General features: G+C 39.6%; 1 protein-coding gene across 1 annotated transcript in view; it reads right to left on the bottom strand.

Moving 5' to 3' along the window:
• Positions 1 to 16,143, bottom strand: part of bsna (bassoon presynaptic cytomatrix protein a) — a 79,543-nt gene that overhangs the window by 53,378 nt on the left and 10,022 nt on the right. The window lies entirely within an intron of this gene.

Below are 16,143 nucleotides of genomic sequence, written 5' to 3'. Positions count from 1 at the left end.
CCTAAAAAAGCCCCAATTTTCACCTTGTTCTTCGATCTTTTCGAAGACCAAGCAGCACATGCAGCTCACGCCATATTTCTTATATACAGCTTGTAGTCAGGGTTAGGAAAACAGTAAGTGAGTCCAGCTGAAGATTTATTTCTGCAGCTGAAGTATTGAAACCACTTCTATGATTTATTGTTATTCCCTATTCAAGTTGATTGCCATTGATTCCTGCACCTTAAACACTCTTGCTGACTTAGGCAGGATGTGCCTTATCATTTTGTGCGCACATCTAAACTTTAGGTGATGGAGAAAGAATTCACGTGAAAGCAACAAAAAGACTGGAGCCGCTCTCTCTGTGCATTGACGAACATAAGAGAAGGATTTTCAGAAATCAACCTGAAGAACAAGCTGAAGGAGATTAATCAAACACAAATCAAAAGCAAGGATAATAAATCTTGCTGAGCTGAAGCTACAACTCTTCATTTACAGCTGTACTTACTCATAGGTATCCACACCCAGAACCAGAATGACAGACATACAGATGCATAAAGAGACACCCAAAGTCAAGTTTCATGAATACACAACGGCTCTCAGTGAGACACCATGACAGCGTCACCCCTCGTCTTCTCGTCCTGTTCTCTTTCTTACCTTTCTTTCTTCAGATGAGAACTGATGACTCGCTGTGTCCGGACCTTGCCCCGTCTAACTCATCCCGGTTTAAGAAATGATCCAGCTCCTGATTCCACAGCGTCAACCTGCTCGTGTCCTCGATCTGTCCTGTTGAAGCTACGCATCCACTGCAACACAACTGCCCCGAATACTGCTATTTTAGCTCCTCTGCAAAGCTAGTAAATCTCTGCACGTTTCATGTCTGTCTCCCATCCCCTTTTTTTTTTTTTTTTTCCCATAGTGCACTGCGGAAATGGACTGTATTACCCCGCCTGCCATCTAATAACCCACCCCCAAAATGAGCACCCAGACGTGCACAAATTGTCATTCTTGGCATGGGGCTACAGAAGACAAGCTGATTACTTCTGAAGGAAAATGCTTCCATCAGTCACTGTGCTCTCCCAGCCTGCTTTGCTGCATGGCATTCCTGCCTTGAAAGCATCACTGATCCCATTTTCTGTAAACTCAGCGGCTACAACCGTTGCTACAGCACGACATCCTGCTTTCCTGTTTAACATATTCTCTCTGTAGCTGTCCCTCCTGTAATCCTTCCCCATCAACCCCCTTGTTTGCTCCCCTTCATCAGATCCCTGTTTCTCGTTGCCTTCCTTGTTTAGGCATTTTATTTTCTGCCCAGACTCAAATAAGGTTGAAAATGTAGGTCTAAGCATCTTTAATGGCTTCAGTGGAAGGAGGTTTGGAAGCAGTTATTGCCACGGAGGTTCTTCCTGTGTCGTTCCACCATAATTTAATCTGGTAAAGATGGCAAGAAGGGGGGGGGGGGGGATTTTAATGAGTCCCTCTCTTCCCTTCTGCTTTTTAACCTCATCACAAGAGACACTTGAAGAAGTGAGGGAAATACTGAGTGATGGGAAGAGGGATGGAGATGGAGAGAGTAAACAGCAGAGAGAAAGGAGTCAGCAGTTTTTAAATCCAAGCAACTCCTCACTTCTCAACGCATTAGGCTTAATCAACTGCACAGTGGTGCAGAATACCCACTTTTGCTTATGTGAATAAAGCTGCTGATTTGCTACATATCCGATTGCTCTTTGTGACAGGTGGAAAAATGCAAAAGGGTCATTAGCGTCTATCACTGAAATGATCCCTGGGAGTCCCTGACTTGGACATTTTTGCATGTTTTTCTGCTTAAAAAACAATGAATTCAAGTGGGGTTCGTTGTGTTTCTGACTTTAACAATTAATATCTAAAACCGTGAGGCTGATCAGAATTGGTTTTGATTTGATCAAGAGTCAAAATGTGTCATATTTCAAAACAACACGTGGGTATGACAAACCTTAGAAAAAGTTCACAATTCAATTTAATTATAAGTTATAAAAGAGTTTTCCAGAAAAAATATGTTTAGCTGAATTATCTATGAAAATGCTGTTCTTTGACTATTTCTCGCGGCACATATTTTTTCTGCTGTAAATTTGTTTGTCATGTAAATATTTAAAGTCAGACCAACCTAAGAAGGCATTAAGAGTAAAAAGCAGATTTCAGATGATGAATTGTTTTAAAGAAAAAAGGTACTGAAGCCTAAACATAGCCAATCCAGTCCTGAATACCACCTCACCTCTATAATCCAGAAAGCCCTTTACTAGAGCCCATCCGATAGGATGAAGGATGAGAAATGGTCTCACATTGTGGCCAATGTCTGGCGTTGTTTTGGTCTTTGTGTTGCCGAAACCACACAAAGGCATCTCTTACAGTCACCTCCAAAATCAAATCAGCAAATCCATCTCCGAATGGGTCGAAAACCTTTTGGAGAAGCCTAGTCAAAGTCTGGAGTTAAATCGCATCGAGGTGAGACCTAAATCTGTGGCTGAGCTAAAACAATTCTCCTAAGATGTGTCGGTGAAAATTCATCAGCAGCATCAATAAGTACGAAAGCAAATACAAACGGGCAACTGGGCAAACTGACCTGGATATTTATTGTCAGTTACCGCAAACAACTGATGGTAATTGTTGCGTATTTCACATATCTCCATGTTGGTACAGATAGCCGCTTCCCCCCTGCCCCCAATACATGTAAGCATTACTTATAAAATCCATTTTGCATGTACTAGGGTTATAGAAGAAATCTGTTAGAGGCTACATGTTTTACAGCACTGTTACTATGCTATAAAAGTAAACTTATATAAAATGGTTTAAGCACTTGAGTATAAGTGTGAAATGGTTTTTTCAGGCATGAAATGAAAGAAAAAAGTGTCACTATTTAGGAGCAAGTAGGCGGTGGGGTGAATTGACCTGGAGCGCTCCAAGGAACCAAATGACCTCACAGCTTGTTATTACATTCTGCAGGAGGTCTGTTCATAACCTGTCAAGGAAAATAAGGTCTACCGAGCAGGGATGTCTAAATTGTTGCTAAGATATTCCTTTGAGAATCACCATTTCTATAAAGCTAAATGCCTCAAGTCAAATAAAAGCCTGGAAGAGAGACAAGACGCGTTCAGTACCCAAAGTAAACAGTCCAGTCTGCTTCCAATTCCACTTGAAGGATCGCTGCCACCTGGATTATGGAGAATCCACATGAAAGGTTAAGAAGAAATCCCACTGCCAGCTCTGCAGGGCTTAAACGTTGATTCAATGAAATGTGTGAAAAGTGTCCTTTTCTTCAGCTGACTTTTGCATTTGCACTTTTTATGGTTTAATAATGACAGGCTTGTCAATTTTCATCAATTGTACCAAAGTTAAGTGGTTGAAAATTATCCGTAGTGACTGAGATTAATAATACGGAAAGCAGGAGAAATATCTCTGATTTCTAGATACGTACAGAGGACACATGCTGAGCTACATCGGAGTTGCAGAATGAATAAAATATTTGCAAAACCCTCCAGATTGATTTCCTGTGGCAGGTTTAAGTTTCCAATACTATATAGAGGCATGTGATCATAATATGTTTTCATGTTTATTCCCAGTAACTCCCATCCTAAATTTCCAACTTTGAATATTTCCTGAATTTTAGAAGTCAGGTTTTGATTTGATTAATCACATAACTAGAATACAGAGTCAGTCACAGACAAGAAGCATACACACACACACACACACACACACACACACACGCACACACACACACACACACACACACACGCACCCACACACACACACACACACACACTTAAATTTACAGTAAGCTCAAAAGGTACAAGGACACAAGGACATTTCAGAGCTTTAAACCATTACTTTTGTATAAATCACTTTCATAGATTGTCAGAAAATGTAAAATAAATAAATAAATTCCTACACTGTGACAAAATCAGGCTTTTTCATCACCATTTAAGAATCTCATTAAGTTGTTTATTCAAGTCAGCCGACATTTCTGCATATCTGAAAGGTTCTGGGCCAACACCCAGTGTTGCTCCTGTTCTCTGCTGCACTGCGAGTTCATTTCCCTGAGTGAAGTCATTCAAAAGTGTGGCTCCTGTGTCAGATTTTTTTTCAAACACTTTAATCAAATAAACGAACAACAAATAACTCGTCGGAGCGCATGTAACAGTCGGCTGCAGGTTTCAGATGACGCGGATCATCAATCAGAGCAAACGTTGAGTGGTTGGTCCGGTTCAGGAAGCACTCACTCATCACCTCTCTGGGGTGCACTTGAACCGAGCCTGCAGGGATCTCTGCTGTTGTCTGTTTATAGTCGCATCCTGACTGACAGCTGCTCGGCCAAACGACAACCAGGTGCATCACTGGTCCAGAGACAGCAGCAGGTGGCGTGTTTCTTTTTATTCATTAATTAGTTACCCTCTTCTGGCTGCACCTGACTACAGTTTAATAAACATGAAAGCAGATTAACTTTGTCTATAAGTAATGATTTTCTAAAAGATTCAGGCCTACTAAAAGAGTTCTGAGCCCTTTCTAAAAAAAAAAAAAAAAAAGAAATCACTGCTTTGATTGAGAGACAATTCAGCTTCTCACCACAAAGCAGATTAATTACTGCAGGATTTGTTTCGGTTACTGAGATGAATATGTACGAGTCTGGATTATGTTTCAGGTCCGTTTGCATTTGGCGTGGCAGGAAGCTGCTGGGGGTTTTCAGGCCCGTTAGCATTATGGAAGCTGAAACTCTTGCACGTCTTATAAGACGGATAATTTTCCACACAGGCTAATTCTGCTGATTTTAGCAGGAATTTCGAATGAAAAGGAGAACAAGCTGTAATGAAGTTGTATTAAAGGTTAATCGAAATGTAAACTTTTTACTGCATGAGAAGATAAATTATAATAATTACATGTAGAGTATGAACACGTACTAAGTGCTGCTGAATTTAACAAAGTTCATCATTTTATTCTGGACTAAAATTACATCTCTATGAAAGATTGGTTTCGTAAAAGAATTCTTTAAAGATCCAAATATGATAACCTTTAAAACAAACACTATATTTACTTTTCAGGTAAACATGCAATGGCTGGTTTGCATAATACAATTCAATTCTGTGATAAAAATGTGTCTCGCTATGGATTTTTGCTTTGTTTCAGATCACTTACATTTTAAAATCAGAAAAAGGCAGCTTGTAAAAAGTTCAAAACACAGTTTTAAAATGATGAGTTTATCTAATTGAGGAAATAAAGTAAAAGCTATCCCAACCAAATCCATCCAAAGTGAAAACATTTTCCTCCTCTGAACCTCAGAAAGGGTGGCACCATCCCGGGTGGCAGAATCCGTCATAACAAGTTTGGAAAAACTTGTGAAGCTTCTTAGTCATCACTCTGGAGGAATTCTGACATATTGCAGAATTGGTTATTCCAGCTTCATTAAAGAGTTTTCTAGTTTAGATGGCCGATATAATATCATTCCACAGCATGTCGATTGGATGTATTTGGATTTTTTATTTATTTATTTATTTATTTTTTGACACTGGCTGTGTAAATTATTCAGCAAGTCATTCAGGTCATGAAGCAGTAAAGCAACCCTGGACCATCATTATACCACCAAATCTTTAATTTTACTCCAGAAATTTCCCATTTTGTGTCATCAATCCCTAGAATAGTTTTTTTCAAACATCATCAAGATATTTTTCTTTTTTTTTAGGAACATGTAACTTAGGCTTCTTTTTAAAGGTTGTGTTTTTCACTGCGAGCTTAAATTTTGACAAGGGTGCCAACACTTTTAGCGAGAGCCCTGCACACCCACAACACTCCCTCATCTGACTCGATATAAAACACATCGTCCTGCTCTTCTGTTCTTTCAAAAATGTCTGGACATGCACAAGCGGAATAAGTGTGACGTGACCTCGTTAGAGCTCGCAAACATTTCCAAACACGGACTGTGATTCTGGCCTCTCGCCTCCAGCTTACTGCAAGAAGCACAGCTCTCCCCAAACACACGGCGGTCTTTCCTCAGTCACGTCTCTGCTTGCCGTCACTCGGCGCTCGCGCCTCTGAATTCAGTCTCCTGCTCGAAACATCAGGTCTGAGCTCCTCTTCTAACATTCATTAACCTGAAGGTCAGCTCCACCCGCTCAGTCAGTGTCAGCGCTGCAGGACAACACAAATGCACACACTGAAAACGTTGGAGTAGGTCGGATTTTTTTTTTTTTTTTTAAACCAAAAAGATAATGTTAAAACCTAGAAATAAGTTTGATGAACAGAGAAAGGTACTGTTGAAAACATTATAATAATCAATGGCATTGCAAGTATTGTTAAAAAAAAAAAAAAAACACAAAATCTTACCAAGTACTTCTGGTCTAGATTCTAGTGCAAATATCTTAGTACACTTGAAATAAGACAAAACTAACTTACTACTTACTTTTTTTTTATCAATATTGAGGAATTATTGACTTAGAACAAGCTCCTACTTCTTGCTAAAAAGTTACTTGTACGACAGCTTTGTCCCATTCCAAGTGGTCTAGAAACTAGACCAGAAATACGTGGTAAGATTTTGTGCTTTTGCAGTGTTTAATCTTTAAAATCTTTTATTGCACCGATGCCATGAATAAAAACCACTGAAAGATCCAATCCACAGAGAAAAAAAAGTACAGTCAGCAAAACCCCTGCCAGGTGAAAACGAAACAACGATTCTCATGTTCCAACAGTATTTTACTGGGAAAACTTAAAAGATAAACACAAAATAATAATAAATAAAGCTTCCCTAAATAAAAGACCTCTTAAAGATTCGCCCTGTTACTGGTGCATTTCTGATGTTATAGTTTCATCTTTGCACTGTTTGCGATTAAAATATTAAATTCCACACAGGTTTTAACTGCCGCATATATGCGTGTGATGTATGAGAAAACATGTTGCTAATGTCCAGATCAGAGACAAAAAAGATATTTACAAAACTACATCAAACCAGACAGAGTAGCAGAGGCGAGACATGATCAATCGAAGTTGCAGTTTGTCAAAAAATATTAGAAAGTTCCCACATTTTACCCACATAACTAGTAGATCACACAAAAAGAGGCAATCACTCATTTCACATCTCTCATTTTAGATTCTACTTTTCTCTATGAATTGTAACTAGATAGTTGGTTCTTTTCTCCTCATACAGTCAATGTTTGTAAAAAGAATATAATAATGAGTCCACTGCATCACAGCTCGCCTACAAGTGAATCATTTTCTACCGATCATCTCCAGTCAGTACAAGGTTTTGGGGTTTTTTTCTGCGTCTCAGTCAAGTACTCCATTAGCGAAGTCTTATTGTTAGACGCGTGTGATGACGTTACAAGCTCGACCTTTCTCCTGATGATGTTTATTTATGCTGCGCATAATAGGACCGCCAACGCTTAATTATAGGTTCTATAGAGCATTGGTAAAGCAGCACTCAAGCATAATTTGAAATGCTAAATTACATTATCAACACTCCCACCACTATGTCCCTTTAATGAAAAGGCCAATCAATGTCCAAAGCTCCCAAAGCAAACATGAAACTCATGGCAGAGAAAAGGAATTGAGACAAAATCTCTAAAACCTCAACTTTAAATTTTTAATTAGACTCGCAACGATAATAAATCATCTGATGACTGAACTGGCCAGTTTTCAGCCTGAAACTTTGAAAATTATTTTCTGATCGGTAAAGGCACCGTGCAAAGTAAAGTAATGTTTATTCAAGAGAGAGAGTAAGAGTTTCAACAACAAAAAAAGAAAGAAAAGATTTTTTTGGTTTTGATTTACCGTTTGCCTATTTCCATCGCCGTACAAAATTTTCTGAAACCTAGTCCTTCAAAGAGTTAGCACTGGAAGCAAAGCATGCCGCATTTATTTGTGCTTAAAGGCGACTCAGGAAAATAAACCAGGCTGGGAAGGCAAAATTAAAAGATTTAATTAGTTGCCAATTGCTTGATTCACTGCAGTGGCAAATTGACTGCTTTACAGATTAGAAGACTGGAGCGCAAAACAATTAATTAGATGCAAGCGTACGCCATCAGCGAGAGCCGTCAGAAATAGTTGAATTCATGATTCATGCAGCTCTCTCGACGAGTGCAGGAGGCGAGTGGAAGTTCCTCAAAGTGGAGTTTATTGTGACTTTAATTTGTTATTAAGAAGCCTGGAGGCACCAAAGTAGGAACAGAGATGAAGGTGAGATCTTCCTTCCTTCTACTTTCTCAGTATTACACATTTCCACTTCTCCTGTTTATCCCTACAAACTTTCTAATGATCAAAATAGCTAATAGCATCCGGTATGTTACGTTAGAAGCAATACTGTATTTGCAGAGTCATAATTATGAGTAGGTTGTAGCAAATGGGACAAGAGGCACCATATTCTGCAAGTCATTCTGTGCTGAGGCCCTGCAGCGTTGGTGGAAAATGCCATCTTTCTTTTTAACATCTTATCTCACTCACACACAGTCAAAGATTCTTAATAAAGAGGCTGGGACAAACACAAAGATGCGTGAACCTTTGAAAACAAATCATCATATCGTCTGAAATAGACGGAAAAAAACAACAACAAAGAAGCCTGGCTTTGAGCGCCCTGACGACAGGATCAGCTACTTCCTGTTCCTGTCACACACAATGTGTGACATGGCTGCCAACCCAAACCCGATGGGGTGAAAAAAAAGAAGAAGAAAAAAAAAAAGCACAACACACGACTCGCAAGCACACACTTGGCAACCAGCTGTCAGCATCAAATATTCATGCCGCAGATTTCCAAACGCTATAAGTGAGGAACAGGTGCTGAAGATGTTTCACAGAGAAAACTTGAGTGATTCATCTCATCATCATAATGCCTAAAAGATAGCTTAATTACACATTTGCTTTAAAAAAAAAAAAATTAAAATGTCGCAAGTGAAGTTTTCATTTGTTGCTTGCCCGTCCTGCCGCTGTGCACAGCGTGACCTGAATGCTGCCCACTGCAACCTGTCACAGCTCCACACTGCTGCTGGCCGCTGATTCATCTGGATGGAAAGCGCCTCGTCCGAGGGCGGCTCAGCAGATTGTATGGAGTGTTTTTTTCTTCCTACAATCCAAACCACCTTGAAATCATGAAACATCGATAGCTTCTTTAGTTTAATCACTTTGGATTTATAGAAGATGTTGGTGGCTCACATCGATGTCGCTGGAAATGTTTATTTTGGTACCGCAAGAGCTCAATCAAAGTTACTGATGCTGTTGTTTCTTGCTGATGCCTTACTTTTTCTTGCATAAAGGGGGAAAAAAAAGGAACACATCCTACTGAGCATTATCAGATTATGCTAACAACTTTTCGCCTTTGAAAGATTTAAAAGGGACTGGTGTTTGAGGCAATGCATAAATAAACTGGAGGTAGCTCAAAACTTTTGCACAGTTCTTTCTCATACTCTGTGTGTTTGTCTGGACGGGCGTCAGAGCCGGCGCTCATTAACCTCCTTTCAGGCATGACGGCAACTGAAAAAGCACAGTGGCAGACCGCACTACCAAGGGAAAAAGTCAAATAGCTACCTGCGATAGTAATTGATTTTTTTTTCTGTTGTTGTGGCTTCACTTAAAAAAAAAAAAATAAATAAAAAAAACACGGTTACAGCAACACTTTACTTGCAATGAGTCGTAATGGGTTCACATTAGCCCTACTGATGTAACTAAGGCATATTTGAGCCATTAAAAGCTGCTTGTGCTTCCATGTTACCTGAAATCTGTAGCTCATTTCAAAGGCAAGAGGTTTCACACGGTAATGGATGCAGCACATAAACAGGAGCTAAACATAAGCACACAAATGTCAACATGTTTGTGTTACGCAAATATGCTTGTGCAGCTTATGCATGAGAGCGTATAGAGTTTTAAATGAACCTGTCAATCCACAAGGTGTGTGGCGAATAAATCAGAAGAAAAGAAAGAAAACGCTCAAAGAAAAAAGACTAAGAATGTTAAACCAAAGCTGGACATACCAAAACGTCTCTAAAAAACCACCATATTCTGAATTTTAGTATTTATGATATAAAAGTAATACTGATTGTAAATAAAGACTGATCAGTATTTTTTTTTCTGCATTTCAATGAGCTATGTTACTTGGTTACCTTAGCACAAATAGTTTCTCGAGTAATAGAAATGACCTTAAAGTGACAATATCAGGAGCTGTGGAATTTCAGCAGTGTCACCTGAAACATTGAAATTAATGCCACTAGGACTGAAACATGAAAGCCGGAGAATTTTGTTTATAAAATATTAACCGTGTTTTCCTTATGTCTGTCACTGAGTCAAGACTATTCTGCAAAGTGACTACATGAGCGAACACTTTGTCTAGCTCTTACGGTCCCGGCAGGAGACGAATGTCCCAATCAATATTCCATGCAGCGAGCGGCCATTCCAGGAAGTGTTCCCACGATGAAGCTCTGAGTTTCTGCAGCTAATAATGGAAACACACCGACACGCGCTCTTAAGGGAACCTTCTAGTAAAGATGCATATCGACATATTGCTTCCTTCGACCTTTTAATGTGATCACAATAACCACACATGCTTAAGATGCTCGCGTCTTAAAATGGAGGAGTAGCAACGGGTTGTCTTCACTCTTCACACATTGTAGGAGTGAAAACAATATTCTGAATATTCCATGTGCCTACTTGTAATGTCAGCAGACAAGGTTAAGATGAACTTTACAAACACCTGGATGTTCGAATGAATCTTAGATGTTATGGTTTTCTGTTTAGTTGTTTTTGCATTTAGGGCTTTTTAGTGATCTGTTAGGACTCTGACGAAGTTCAATTAAAAAAGATTGTTATTGGGGTGACAAATAAAAGATTCAAAATTTAATGATACCTTATTACAGATCATACACTGAGCTAGTTATTAGTATTAAAAAAGCTATTATGCAGCTGTAACCCTCCTTCATTCATGTTAAAAATGAGATTTCTATTTTTTTGCATGTAAAAGAAACACTTTTTTTGCGCTCTCTTTTCAAACTACTTTGGTATTAGCCATGACCGGACATGTATCAATATCAAAAGAAAACATTCGATTTCACACTTTTGTCTTAAGGTTTCTGGACTTGCAGAAATATAAACTATCAGTTTTTTTAAAAATCAATGTCTTTAAAAAGCATGTACAAGAACTTTCTAACTAAGTTATAATTGATGATTTTTTTTTTTTTTTAATTAGCTGTGTTTTCAGCGAGAAATAAACGCAAAATCTACAGACGCATCCGTAAAAAGTTCTCTGGAGACGACAACAGGTCCTCACTCATCCTGGACCTAATGGCGCTGCTGCAAGTGACAGTTAATTCTCTGCTTTGTCCTGATGAAAGAATTACATCAACCCATTCGCACGCATACAAGCCTACCTCTGCATGATTCCCCATCACAGAGCTGCTGGCCAAGAGAGAGAGAAAAAAAAAATCATAAAACATCTACACCAAACAGTTTAGAGGACGACGCACAAATGGGAAGATTGTGGTGCCACAATCTCTGCACGTCCCCACTTACATCTGTATGTTCACGGCACGCACGCACGCACGCACGCACGCACACACACACACACACACGCACGCACGCACACACACACTCGCACCTCTTCTGCTGTTCATCGTTAATTCTCCTCTCTGAATAACCTTCACTGGTCGATTGTATTGACTGCCATCACACTATAATGCATGTTTCTTGATGAAATGAAATCTGCCTCAGCACTTCGGACCCGATCCAATGTGATCTCGTAAACTCCACACAAGGGACTTTGTACACAAGTGCACGGTCAGGAAGGGTTAAGATGAGGGTCAGTGAGTGGCGACGCATCACATGTCAGTGATGGTCATCATAGTTATAGCCAGCATGTGCCTCTGTGTGTTAATTCACAACCTGTGATTAAAAGCTTGTGTCCGAGACTCTTCCCTGCGATCAATAGCAGATTAACGTGAAACTGAAAAACACCAGCATGAAGCGTCGGATGGAGCGTTGAGCTCAGCTAGAGTCTCATGAAGCATTCGGATCTGTTCTCGATACAGAAATGTAAATGGGCTGCATCAGTAAAGGAAGTTATGCAGAGAGAGACATGTGGAAATACATCGACAAGAATGAAATAGATTAAAAAATGAGAGCAGAAGTGAGAGCTGCCCAGCAACTGATTGGGTTTGGATTCACTGCTGATGATAAAGTGTTGTTCTCTGTTTTTGCTGTGCCTGCGTCATATATCTGATGAAAGATAAAATTTCATCAGAATATTGATGAAAATGTTCTCATCTTTTAGATTCTGAAAACTCGACAGACGCATTGATTTGTTATTAGAAGTTCCATTTATTTCTGTCAAAATATTATAAACGTTTATCATTTATCCAACATCAAAGAGTCTTGAAACAAACAAACAAAAAAAATCCAAGAAGGATGTTAAACCTGCTTTAGGTCTGGATAATCCAATGACGCAGGAGAGACTTCCATGTGGGCGTTTTAGTCAATGACCCTCACAACACAGCAGAAAGTTCAGATTAGGAAAAGTCCGCTGAACTATCTTGAATTATTCTCCAATTGTGAATCAAATCTTGTGCGTAGTCTTAAAATGTCACAAAAGAAAATGAAAAGAAGCAACAGGACTTTGTCACATGTTGACGCTACAAATGGTAGTGAAAAAACAAGATGGAGAAATTAGTCCAGTTTTTTGTGCCTTTGGTACAAAACCTTTCCAGAGAATCCAAAACCCACATCAAGGGAGTGTAAAAATCAGCTGAGAGCATAAAAGGTTTTTTCAAATTTGCAATTTCCATCAACATTTTCTAATCTGATGCTTAAAAATTTGCATTAAAAACCTTGATGGCAACGTGACTACTGTGAGATTTTTTTACTAGTCACTGGAAATGCTGTTTTTGTCGGCCTTCATCCGTTTTATCTGGGGAATATGAAGATCAGGGCATATTTATCTGCCCACTTCGAAATCTACAAACACTGTGGAGCTAAATTGTTTTAGTAGCTGTTGCAATATGAAGGATTTCCCGTCAGTGATTAGAAAGATTGTGGGTTTCTAACATGTCAATAACTAACATAGTTGGAGTCAGTGAGCTGAAATGAAAATTTTCTGCTTTGCTAAGATGACTTCATGCAGACTGAATTACTATAAACTTTGCACAAAGCAGCGTCCTTGATGGGAAAATAGACACATCTTTCCTTCTAGGAAGCCAGCCAGCCAGTCCAAATCTGCTTTTACAGATGCACAACACTGTGAACGAGTCATATCACCTCAGCAGCCTCACACACTCTTATCATGCAGCGACAGCAACGAGACGTCCCCCTTTAAAAAGCTCCAACATCCAGTTCCTCCCTCTCCATCAAGTCTCAAACTTCTGTCCACTTGTCCTTTTACGTTCGACCTTTTTTCAGTTGTGAGGGAGACGAATATGAACGGACATCAGTGGAATATTTGAGCTTTCGAGCTTTGCAGACACTGAAGAAGGTATGGCTGGAAAACTACATCCTCTTCAAAACTAACTGGTTCTTTTGCAGAAACACTGAGGTTTGAGGTAGACTATACTAACTCAGTATAGTCTTCTCCCAATCATCAACCCTCCAGGACCAGGATTTTTAAAACAAATATAGTGTCGACTGAAAAGAGGACTTTGGAGCAGTCCAATCATTTTCTCTGCTCAGTACAAATAAGACATCCTGACGTTGTTTCTCGTTTGGGATTGTCTTCCTGTTGTGGCTCTTCAGGCACTGACTCTTCTGCAGCTGTTTTGTGAATCTAACCCAAACTTTTCACTGGGCCTCACCTCACAATCCTGTCTATTCCTCTGTCATCCTTGTTGTTGTGTATTTTTTTCTTCTTCTACACTTCCTTTGCTCCATAAAAATGTTTGGATACAGTACACAGTGAACAGTTTCTTAAAACAAAAAATACACCTTTTTGTGGTTTACCCTACTTGCGGAAGATATCAGGGCTCAACAACTGTCACATCAGCAGCCTTCATGTAGGCCTGCAACAGACTTTATGCCAGAGTTGCTCTTGCACGCATGTCTCCTTTTTTAGCATCAACTGCAATTTCAGCAAATATTCAAGCTGAATTTTTTTTTTGGCGCACAGAAAGCAGTGCTGAAGGACAAACAAAACACAATTTGGCAAAGGGAGCAGAGAGATAATATGAGGTGATGTGAAATAAACCTGTGTGCCTGGTGTCTTTGCTTTGTTTTTGTTTATCGTGTCTTTTCACACTACGTACTTTCCATCTCGTGCCACCTATCTGACGGAAACTCTGAGTGCCAGAAAGCGCTATTACCTGTTTGAAATCAGCTTCTTGCGAACTACTGAGCTTGCATTCTTGCTAAGGTTTGCATTCATGCAAGTGAAATAAGTCGGTGCACACAAACCTATGCTTGCATGTGACTAGGTGCTTAAATAGCTCTGTGCCTGAATGTGGGTGGGGTTTTTTGTACACTGGATGTGCGAGAGCCTCTAAATGTGTGCTGCCACCTTGATGCGTCTTCCTCTCCCTCTGCCCCTCTCCTGTCGACTGGCTGGAGCCTCTCTGCTGCTCTGTTCTCATGGTTAATGCATGTGGAGGGAGAGCCCTTGTCCCTTAAATTCTCCCTGTCTCTACCTTCCCAGAATAGAACCGGTCCCTAGCATACACAAAGACAGACGACTTCTTATTTCTCTGCCATCTAATCCCGCCCCGCCTATGGGAAGAGTTAGGACAGACAAAGAAGAGAAAGTCAACTTCATTAGATGTGAGTTAAAAGCAGGAATATTACGGATTAGGGAAAGAGTTTGAATTGGACTACTAACGGAAAACAGTTGCGATATATGGGGAGTGGGGAAAATTTGAGATGGCTTCTTATTCGTTTAATAACCCAGAATAGTGCATGATTGCAAATGTTCATTTTTGCGCAAATAAAAATCTCGAATGTGCAGTTTATATTTGTACACAGGTTGAGCTAAATATTAAAAGCTAAATCATAATAGTAAAAGTATTATAGTGAAATCACATCGATCACCAGGTTTTGCTTCCCGTTTCTGTTTACTCTCGTTATCACAGCGGCCTCACCTGTCAACGTTTTGCTGGTGCCAGGTTAAAGGGACAGCGCAGGCGAAGGACCAGCACAAGCGCAGGCCAGTTACTGTGATACTTCCTTTGGGCCATGTTAAGAGATAATCCTGAAGAGGCCTACGATGGCACACCAACTCCTGCGCTTCAGTGGGAAATGGATTACAGCAAACGGGCTGCAGCCAGGTACACTACTGTAAAGCTCTCCCTTGCCAGCAGTTAGTGTGAACAGGGCCGACAGATTAACATGTGTTTGCAAAACAAATATTTTTAAAAGCTCCATTTGTGGTGCATTTGTCAGGGATGGCTATCAGGAGGTTATGAGAAACGATGACACAGAGGGAAGGGAAACAACAGTTCAGCCGTTCTTGGGCTTTTCCTCGTTAGGTTCTCTTTGCTCCATTCAACTTCTGTTTCCATTTAACTTCAAATGAAAGCTGAAAAGGATAATGGCTCAGAAGAAACATTAAACAATGTAGAGGAAAACGCAAACTCAGTCTGGGAGACAATCTACCTGGCATTGTTTCGCCGTGATTAGTTTTAAACAGGCACCATTGACATTATGGTCACCTACAGTGGCAATATTAGTATTTTAGTGTTTGTTACTAGAATAGCAGAGATCATGTAGATGCAGAGGGGTTTTTTTTAACTGTGTTGGTCTAAGTCCTGTTCAGTAATTGCTTTGTTTTCTCTGGGTTTTTGTTTCTGTTCAGCCATTCCCTGCGGTTAGATTCCCTGTCGGTACCTAACTTTTGTTAAATCCAATATGGCCGACAGACCCCGTCCCTCTTTATACTGTAAACGACTCTTGGCGGTAAAAAAAAAATATTGTGACATCAGATAACCCCTAAAGAACAATGTTACGATGTATTTTTCAAATAACTTTGTATTTGGAGAAAATTTTAATTTTCAAATTTTAAAACAAATTACATTTTTTTAACCATTTTTTTTCCTATATCTTTTTTTATGCCTTAAGAATATATTAAAAAATTGGAAAAAAAATCCTGACACAAAGGATCATAATTCATGCATGAAAGGGTTAAAAACATTAAATGGAAGAAGTGTGTTTTCTGTGCTGCATAGTTACTTTGCACTCTTGTTTGTGACGGTGACTCCATGC

Source organism: Poecilia mexicana, unplaced genomic scaffold (genome assembly GCF_051168715.1).
Source record: "Poecilia mexicana isolate PSO_F unplaced genomic scaffold, ASM5116871v1 scaffold_7, whole genome shotgun sequence".
NCBI classification, from domain to species: Eukaryota; Metazoa; Chordata; class Actinopteri; order Cyprinodontiformes; family Poeciliidae; genus Poecilia; species Poecilia mexicana.
The sequence above is the reverse complement of the archived record's forward strand: the minus strand, read 5'-3'. Positions and strand labels throughout refer to the sequence as shown.